Consider the following 8312-nt stretch of genomic DNA (forward strand, 5'->3'; position numbering starts at 1 on the left):
ATAAATGGATAGATAGATAGACAGAAAGATAGATAGATAGATAGATAGATAGATAGATAGATGGATAGATAGATAGACAGAAAGATAGATCAATAGATAGATGGATAGATAGATTAATAGATAGATAGATAGATAGATGGATGATTGATGGACAGATAGATAGATGGATAAATAGATAGACAGAAAGATGATAGATAGATAGATAGATAGATGGATGATAGACGGATGATAGATGGACAGATAGATAGATAGATGATAGATTGACGGATGATAGATCGATAGATAGATAGATGGATAGATAAATAGATGGATGATAGATGGATAGATGGATGATAGATGGATAGATTGATGGATGATAGATTGATAGATGGATGATAGATGGATAGATTGATGGATAGATAGACAGAAAGATGGATAAATAGATGATAGATACATAGATGGATAGATCGATGGTTAGATAGATAGACAGAAAGATAGATAGATAGATGATAGATACATAGATGGATAGATAGATGGATGATGATAGATAGATGATGATAGATAGATAGATGATAGATGGATAGATTGATGGATGATGATAGATAGATGATGATAGATAGATGATAGATGGATAGATTGATGGATGATAGATTGATGGATGATAGATAGATAGATGGATGATAGATGGATAGATTGATGGATGATAGATAGATAGATGATAGATAAATGGATGGATAGATTGATGGATGATAGATAGATAGATAGATGGATAGATTGATGGATGATAGATAGATAGATAGATAAATAGATAGATAGATAGATAGATAGATAGATAGATAGATGATAGATTGATGGATGGTAGATAGATAGATAGATAGATAGATAGATGATAGATTGATGGATGATAGATAGATAGATAGATAGATAGATAGATAGATAGATGGATAGATTGATGGATGATAGATAGTTAGATAGATAGATAGATGATAGATTGATGGATGGTAGATAGATAGATAGATAGATAGATAGATGGTAGATAGATTGATGGATGATAGATAGATAGATAGATAGATGATAGATAGATGATAGATAGATAGATAGATAGATAGATAGATGTTAGATAGATTGATGGATGATAGATAGATAGATACATAGATAGATGATAGATTGATGGATGGTAGATAGATAGATAGATAGATAGATAGATGATAGATAGATTGATGGATGATAGATAGATAGATAGATAGATGATAGATTGATGGATGGTAGATAGATAGATAGATGATAGATAGATTGATGGATGATAGATAGATAGATAGATAGATGATAGATAGATGATAGATAGATAGATAGATAGATAGATAGATAGATAGATGTTAGATAGATTGATGGATGATAGATAGATAGATAGATAGATAGATAGATAGATGATAGATGGATAGATAGATAGATAGATAGATGGATAGATAGATAGATAGATAGATAGATGATAGATAGATTGATAGATGATAGATAGATAGATAGATAGATAGATAGATAGATGATAGATGGATAGATAGATAGATAGATGGATAGATAGATAGATAGATAGATAGATGATAGATAGATGATAGATTGATGGATGATAGATAGATAGATAGATAGATAGATGATAGATAGATAGATAGATAGATGATAGATTTGTTGGATGATACATAGATAGATAGATAGATAGATAGATAGATAGATAGATAGATTGATGGATGATAGATAGATAGATAGATAGATAGATAGATAGATAGATAGATAGATAGATAGATAGATAGATAGATAGATGGATAGATAGATAGATAGATAGATGATAGATTGATGGATGATAGATAGATAGATAGATAGATAGATGGATAGATAGATGATAGATAGATAGATAGATGATAGATAGATAGATAGATAGATAGATAGATAGATAGATAGATAGATAGATTGATGGATGATAGATAGATAGATAGATAGATAGATAGATAGATAGATAGATAGATGGATGATAGATTTGTTGGATGATAGATAGATAGATAGATAGATTGATGGATGATAGATAGATAGATAGATAGATAGATAGATAGATAGATGATAGATAGATAGATAGATAGATGATAGATTGATGGATGATAGATAGATAGATAGATAGATGATAGATAGATAGATAGATAGATAGATAGATGATAGATAGATAGATAGATAGATAGATAGATGATAGATAGATAGATAGATAGATAGATAGATAGATAGATAGATAGATAGATAGATAGATGATAGATAGATAGATAGATAGATAGATAGATAGATAGATAGATGATAGATTGATGGATGATAGATGATAGATAGATAGATGATAGATAGATAGATAGATAGATAGATAGATAGATAGATGATAGATAGATGATAGATAGATAGATAGATAGATAGATGATAGATAGATAGATAGATAGATGATAGATTGATGGATGATAGATAGATAGATGATAGATAGATAGATAGATAGATAGATAGATAGATAGATAGATAGATAGATGATAGATAGATAGATAGATAGATAGATGATAGATAGATAGATAGATAGATGATAGATTGATGGATGATAGATAGATAGATGATAGATAGATAGATAGATAGATAGATAGATAGATGATAGATAGATGATAGGTAGATAGATGATAGATAGATAGATAGATAGATAGATAGATAGATAGATAGATGATAGATAGATGATAGGTAGATAGATGATAGATAGATAGATAGATAGATAGATAGATAGATGATAGATAGATAGTTCTACCCTTCAGAGTGCCGAAAAACCTGCGTTGACCCGCATTTTTGGTGCAGTGTGAAAGGGTGTTTAGAGACAGAGTGAGAAGCTCAGTCCTTCAGGAGGGACTCAGAGTAGAGCTGCTGCTCCTCCAGGTAGAGGAGTCAGTGGAGGTGGTTCAGGCATCTGGTGAGGACGCCTCCCTCTGGAGGTTTTCCAGGCATGCATATAATCGCTCCAGGGTGTTCTGGATCAGCCCCCAGGACACGCTGGAGGGATTATATCTCTCCGCTGGTCTGGGATTGCCTCGGGATTCCCCCGGAAGAGCTGGTGGACGTGGCTGGGAGAGGACAGTCTGGGCTTCCTTGCTGAGGCTGCAGAGGACAACGACAGTTACATTCAATTCAACAAGCTGCAACTATTCATTTATATGATTACAATATCAGTTGGTATGAAATTAATTATTCGGTTGGCAATCGTGTGATTGACGCTCCTTCTTCAATGGGAACCTAAACTTCCACATCGCATTCAGTTACATCAGGTATTTTTTATATCAACAATCAGTGGATCAATCAATCATGAAAATATTCAGGTGTGAGACAATAAAGCATATTGGTCACCTTCCTCTGAGTGATGCGATGGTTGGAATGCCATCCCCAGAGGCTGCTTGGAAATAATATCTGACAGGTGACTGGTTGAACCATCTGTCAATCATGGAGAGTCTTAAACCACCTTTTCCATCCAGGAAAACTATCAGCATTGTAGAAGTTTGTCCCTGGCAGTCATCCGTGCTGGGATGGACAGGAGTCAAGTCAAGTCAGGTTTATTTGTGTGTCACCAAACCCCAACCAAAGTTCTGTCCTGACTCTGTCCAAGTAGAGCAGGTCCAGCACCTCCCTCCTTCAATGAACCTCCACCCAACAATTCTCCATCAGCAGCACATCCTGCAACAGCAGCCACCAGAACCTTCCTTTACCAGCAGGAAGGTGGAGCAGATCCAGGATCAGTGGGGACGGAGAGAGAGCAGGAGAGCAGGACAGAGACAAAGACAGAGAATGGAGGAAGACAGAGAGACAGAAGGAGAGAGAGGGACAGAGATAAAGAGAGAGAGAAAGGAGGAGAGACTGATGGGCAGACGGGGACGTGAGCAGGTGGAGCTACGGGTGGCAGCTGGAGCCTCTTCAGTTCTGGAGCCTCCTCCAGCAGCACCAGGAAAAAGGAGGAGGTAGGAAAGAAGGGGCCGGAGCCAGGATGCCTCGTCACTCAGACCACGGTCAGCCGCACCTGCTGTTCATGAACAGAGCAGTGTGTCGACAGCTGGTTGGATCTTCACGTATCACCACCTCATAGTTCCGTTCTTTCACAGAAGAACACTGGTCCTTGTTTGACTGACATGTTTTAGTTTTATGTAAACACTCAACTGAAAGCTGGCAAGGATTCATTTGATGTTGAAGTTTGATTCGGTTCATGTCCGTGAGATGATCTTCTTTAATTTTTATCATTGTTCAACATGTTCTCTGACATGCTGGTTTGATGGCTGTCTGAGAAGGCCGGAACCGTCTCAGTAGAGCAGTCCGAGTCTGCTCCGATGACTTGGACACGGAACAGAAACGTCAGCCAAACAGAACAAATTTGAGCCTGAATCGTCTCTGCTGGATTTGGGTGAGGCGGTGATGGACCTTCACGGGGGACGAGTCCTTTATCAGCTCTGCTATGGTGTGGCTGAAAACAGGCCATAAACACTTTTATGGGATTTTTAAAAGATATTTTGTTTTGTGCTTATGGGGTTCTTATTGCAGCATGTCCCTGCTCCTGTCTTGTGCCTTAAGTGAGTCTCCTGACTTAACTACTATTGGCCACCAGAGGGCAAAAGACTCCCGCTCTGCTGTTACTGCATGTGTGTTCCACTACAGTGTTGCGATTATGTGTCATGTAGGTTTGGAATTTCAGCTGAAAACACACACACACACACACACACACACACACACACACACACACACACACACACACACATGTACATTCCTTTGATATGGTCCTTATGTGTGTTTATGTGTGTGAGAGAGAGAGAGAGAGAGTTGGTTTGTGAGAGTGTGTATGTACGTGTGTGTGTGTGTGTGTGTCTGTCTGTGTGTGTGTGTATACTTGCTACATACTGAGGACAAGAATACATATTTTAGCACAGAGCGAGGACATTTTAGCTGGTCCTCAAATCTTCAAGGACTGTTTGATGGTCAAGGGTCTGTTTTAGGGGCTGGGGTCAGAATTAGGTTAAGGGTTAGGGTTAGGGAATGCATTATGTCAATGAAAGTCCTCACAAAGATATAAGTACAGGGGTGTATGTTTGTGCGTGTGAATTAAGCGCTACAGTAGAATAAAATCAGCATTATCAGTGACCCTGATGCAGAGGACATGAAATCACCGCCGCAGCAGGACAGAAGGAAACGAAACACCCTACAGACGAAAATTGTTTCATTCAGAAAAAACATAAAGTCAAGTGAGAAATTGATGACAATGAACTCATTTTTTCTTGTGTATAAATTAGATCTGTAGGAACTGAGTTCCTTTTCAGAATAATAGTTCAGAAAAAAGTGTGACAGGATAAACACACACACACACACACACACACACACACACACACACACACACATTATGGGTGTTTCCAGGTGACCTTTCCAGTCTTAATGTTCATCTATGTGTTGAGGGTTTTTAATAATTAAATAATAATAAAATGAGCAGTGGTGGTGGCGTGCTGGTGTGTCTCAGCCTTCATGGTCATTGCGGACGGGGCGGACGCCATCGCTCATGTAATCGCTGCATGTGGATGTGAAGCTGCACAAAGACAGAGCTGCTTTTGTTCTGCCATGACAGAAAAAGCCTCCGCAGGTCCTGAAATGGCGGCTGGGGAGGACTTCAATTGGGAGGAGGCAAAACCCGAGATGGACCTCTGTGCGGATCTGATTTCAAGTTTTCCTCTCAGGAAAAAAATCAAGAACTACAGGACGCTGACATCATCTTCCCTCAAAACTACTGAGAACCTCGGACTGATTCTGAAATCACAAAGAAAGAAAGCTGTTGTTAAAATTCAGGTGGGTTTATTTAGTAAAAGAACCTTCACATTCCTAGAACATCCCCCCATGTTCTCCCTCTCCTCCTGTTGAGGGTGGTGGGGGTGGAGCCTATCCCAGCAGCCTGGACAGGTCACCAGTCCATGGCAGGGCCAACACATAGAGACAGACAACCATTGGCTCTCCCAGCCACGCCTACGGTCAATTTAGAGTCTGGATTAACCTGGTCCCTCTTGATGTCTTTGGACTGTGGGAGGAAGCTGGAGTACCAGAGAGAACCCAGCAGGAACAGGGAGAACATGGAGACTCACCCAGAAAGACCCCGTGCTGCAGCCGGGGCTCCACCCACAACCTTCTTGATGGGGGGCCGCAGTGAGGACCAGTGTTGGGACTGACGCGTTACTGCGTTATTAGTTACTGCCAAAAAAATAACTTTGGCAGTAACTAATAATGAAACGCATTATTGTTAAAATTCAATAACTCAGTTATAGTGACTAAACGATCCGTTTATTAGTTTATTTTACATTATTTTACGCTCTCGGCTGAGCCACTGTGTTTACTTACTGTGTCGGGGGGACTTGGGGGAAGTGCAAGAGATAGGCGGAGAGTGAGACAGGAGGAGAGCCAGACAGGAGGAGAGTGAGCTGCGCTGTGGGGGCATGTTTGTTTATAACAGCAAAAACGTGCAAGACATCACGGCGGAACCTCGGGCGAGTTTCTCCACGTGGAAGTGCGCTCACTACTTCTCCTTCGTGGAGCAGAAGGAGAAACATGTTTCTGTTGAATGCAACTTGTGTCTCGGAACTAAGAGCCTCTCTGCGGCCGCAACAGCAGCTCTCATCTATGAACGCATCCAGGCATCATGTTGCTGAAGCTAGTGGGTCAGGGACCGGCACAGACACCGACACAGGTGTCACCTCAGCCCGTGCACCTGAGTTGTTCTTTTCAACGAGGGAGTGCTACTGCTAGCCAGGCTAAAGTCAATCAATAATCAATCACTTTGAAACATCTTAGTGTTTGTATAAATGTAGACCACATCGCTGAGCAGAGTTCAGTTCAGTGATGAAAATGCACGTCAAGTAGGACAGAGCCTACAATGTTGAGAGTTCTGAACTTTCTTTGTAACTAAATAGTTACTTTTCATAGTAATGCTTTACTTTTTGGTTTTAATAACTGAGTTAGTAACTAAGTTTCTTTTGAATTGCAGTAACTTGTAACTAGAACTAATTACTGTTTTGCAGTAACTAGCACAACACTGGTGAGGACCACTGCTCCACTGGGCTGCCTTAACAAAATACAGTGGAACATAAATTAGTCACATATCTACTAAAATAATTGATTAGGAAGTTCCAAGCTGATTACTCGTGGTGAAGGGACTACCTGGCTGGATTTCTTAAAGAAACAACGATTTAGATGGAAAACACATGCGATACAACAAATGAACACAAATACCAAGAATTAGTAAAAAAAGAACACTGCAGTAAATGAGTAGAGAATACAATAATACCAATAAAAAACAGCTAATAATAAAAACACATGAAAAATACTGAAAAGAAATTAATTAATCATAATTACATTAATCAAAAAGGTACAAGGGAGACAAGATATCCTGACAAATACCCCAAGTCAACACAACCATTACTGATTTGGCTTCAGTAGCAAATGAGTTTGATGGATATTTGGTCAGTGCTGGTCCTGGTTTGGGTGGGAGAATGCAGAGACTGGCCATGTTTTCACAGAATCCATGGTAAAAGAAATAACTGACACTGTAACTTGGATGCAGGGAGTCCACAGACTGGAATGATATTCAAATGTTCACATATTTGCTCGCAGTTTCAACAAAGCAGTTTGCTTCCAGGAAAGATGAAAACAGCTGAAGTCCGCCCATCCATTTTTAACAGCACTTGTCTGATAAGGGTCATGGGGGGGGGGGGGAGCCTATCCCAGCTGACATCATGTGACATACAACACATGCGAAGTGTCAAAAGCCCTGAAAACGTCGGTGTTTGCAGAAGACACAAAGGTTCTGTTGTGAGACAATTTGGTGCGACGATTGGATCCAGCAGACGAGGGTGAAGGTGGAGATGAGGACGAGACACTTGAATAAAACAAAGTTCATCATCTTTTGGAGGAGATCAACCCAACTCAGACAAGAAACATGATCAAAGACAGTAAAATCAAAAAGAAGCTGAAATTGAATTCCTTGGACTAAAAATAGACAGCAAATTAAGTTAAGCAATACTTAATGAAACCAAGGAACTAAACAATGCCTCCCTGTACCCCTGAGGGTCTCACTGTTCTGCTCCTCCTCTCTCCATATGTTAGCAACTGTGCACAGGTGTTGGGAACACATTCAACACCCTCCAAAATGAGCCAGATGAGTTGCCAAGAAAACAATTTATAGAGAATCTACAAATGCCCTTCTGCCAAACTAAAAGCACTGAAATTTAGGGATTTGATCAATTTTGAAACAATTCAAATTA

Source organism: Aulostomus chinensis, chromosome 5 (genome assembly GCF_037954235.1).
Source record: "Aulostomus chinensis isolate RoL2024-O1b breed Wild chromosome 5, RoL_Achi_v1.0, whole genome shotgun sequence".
NCBI classification, from domain to species: Eukaryota; Metazoa; Chordata; class Actinopteri; order Syngnathiformes; family Aulostomidae; genus Aulostomus; species Aulostomus chinensis.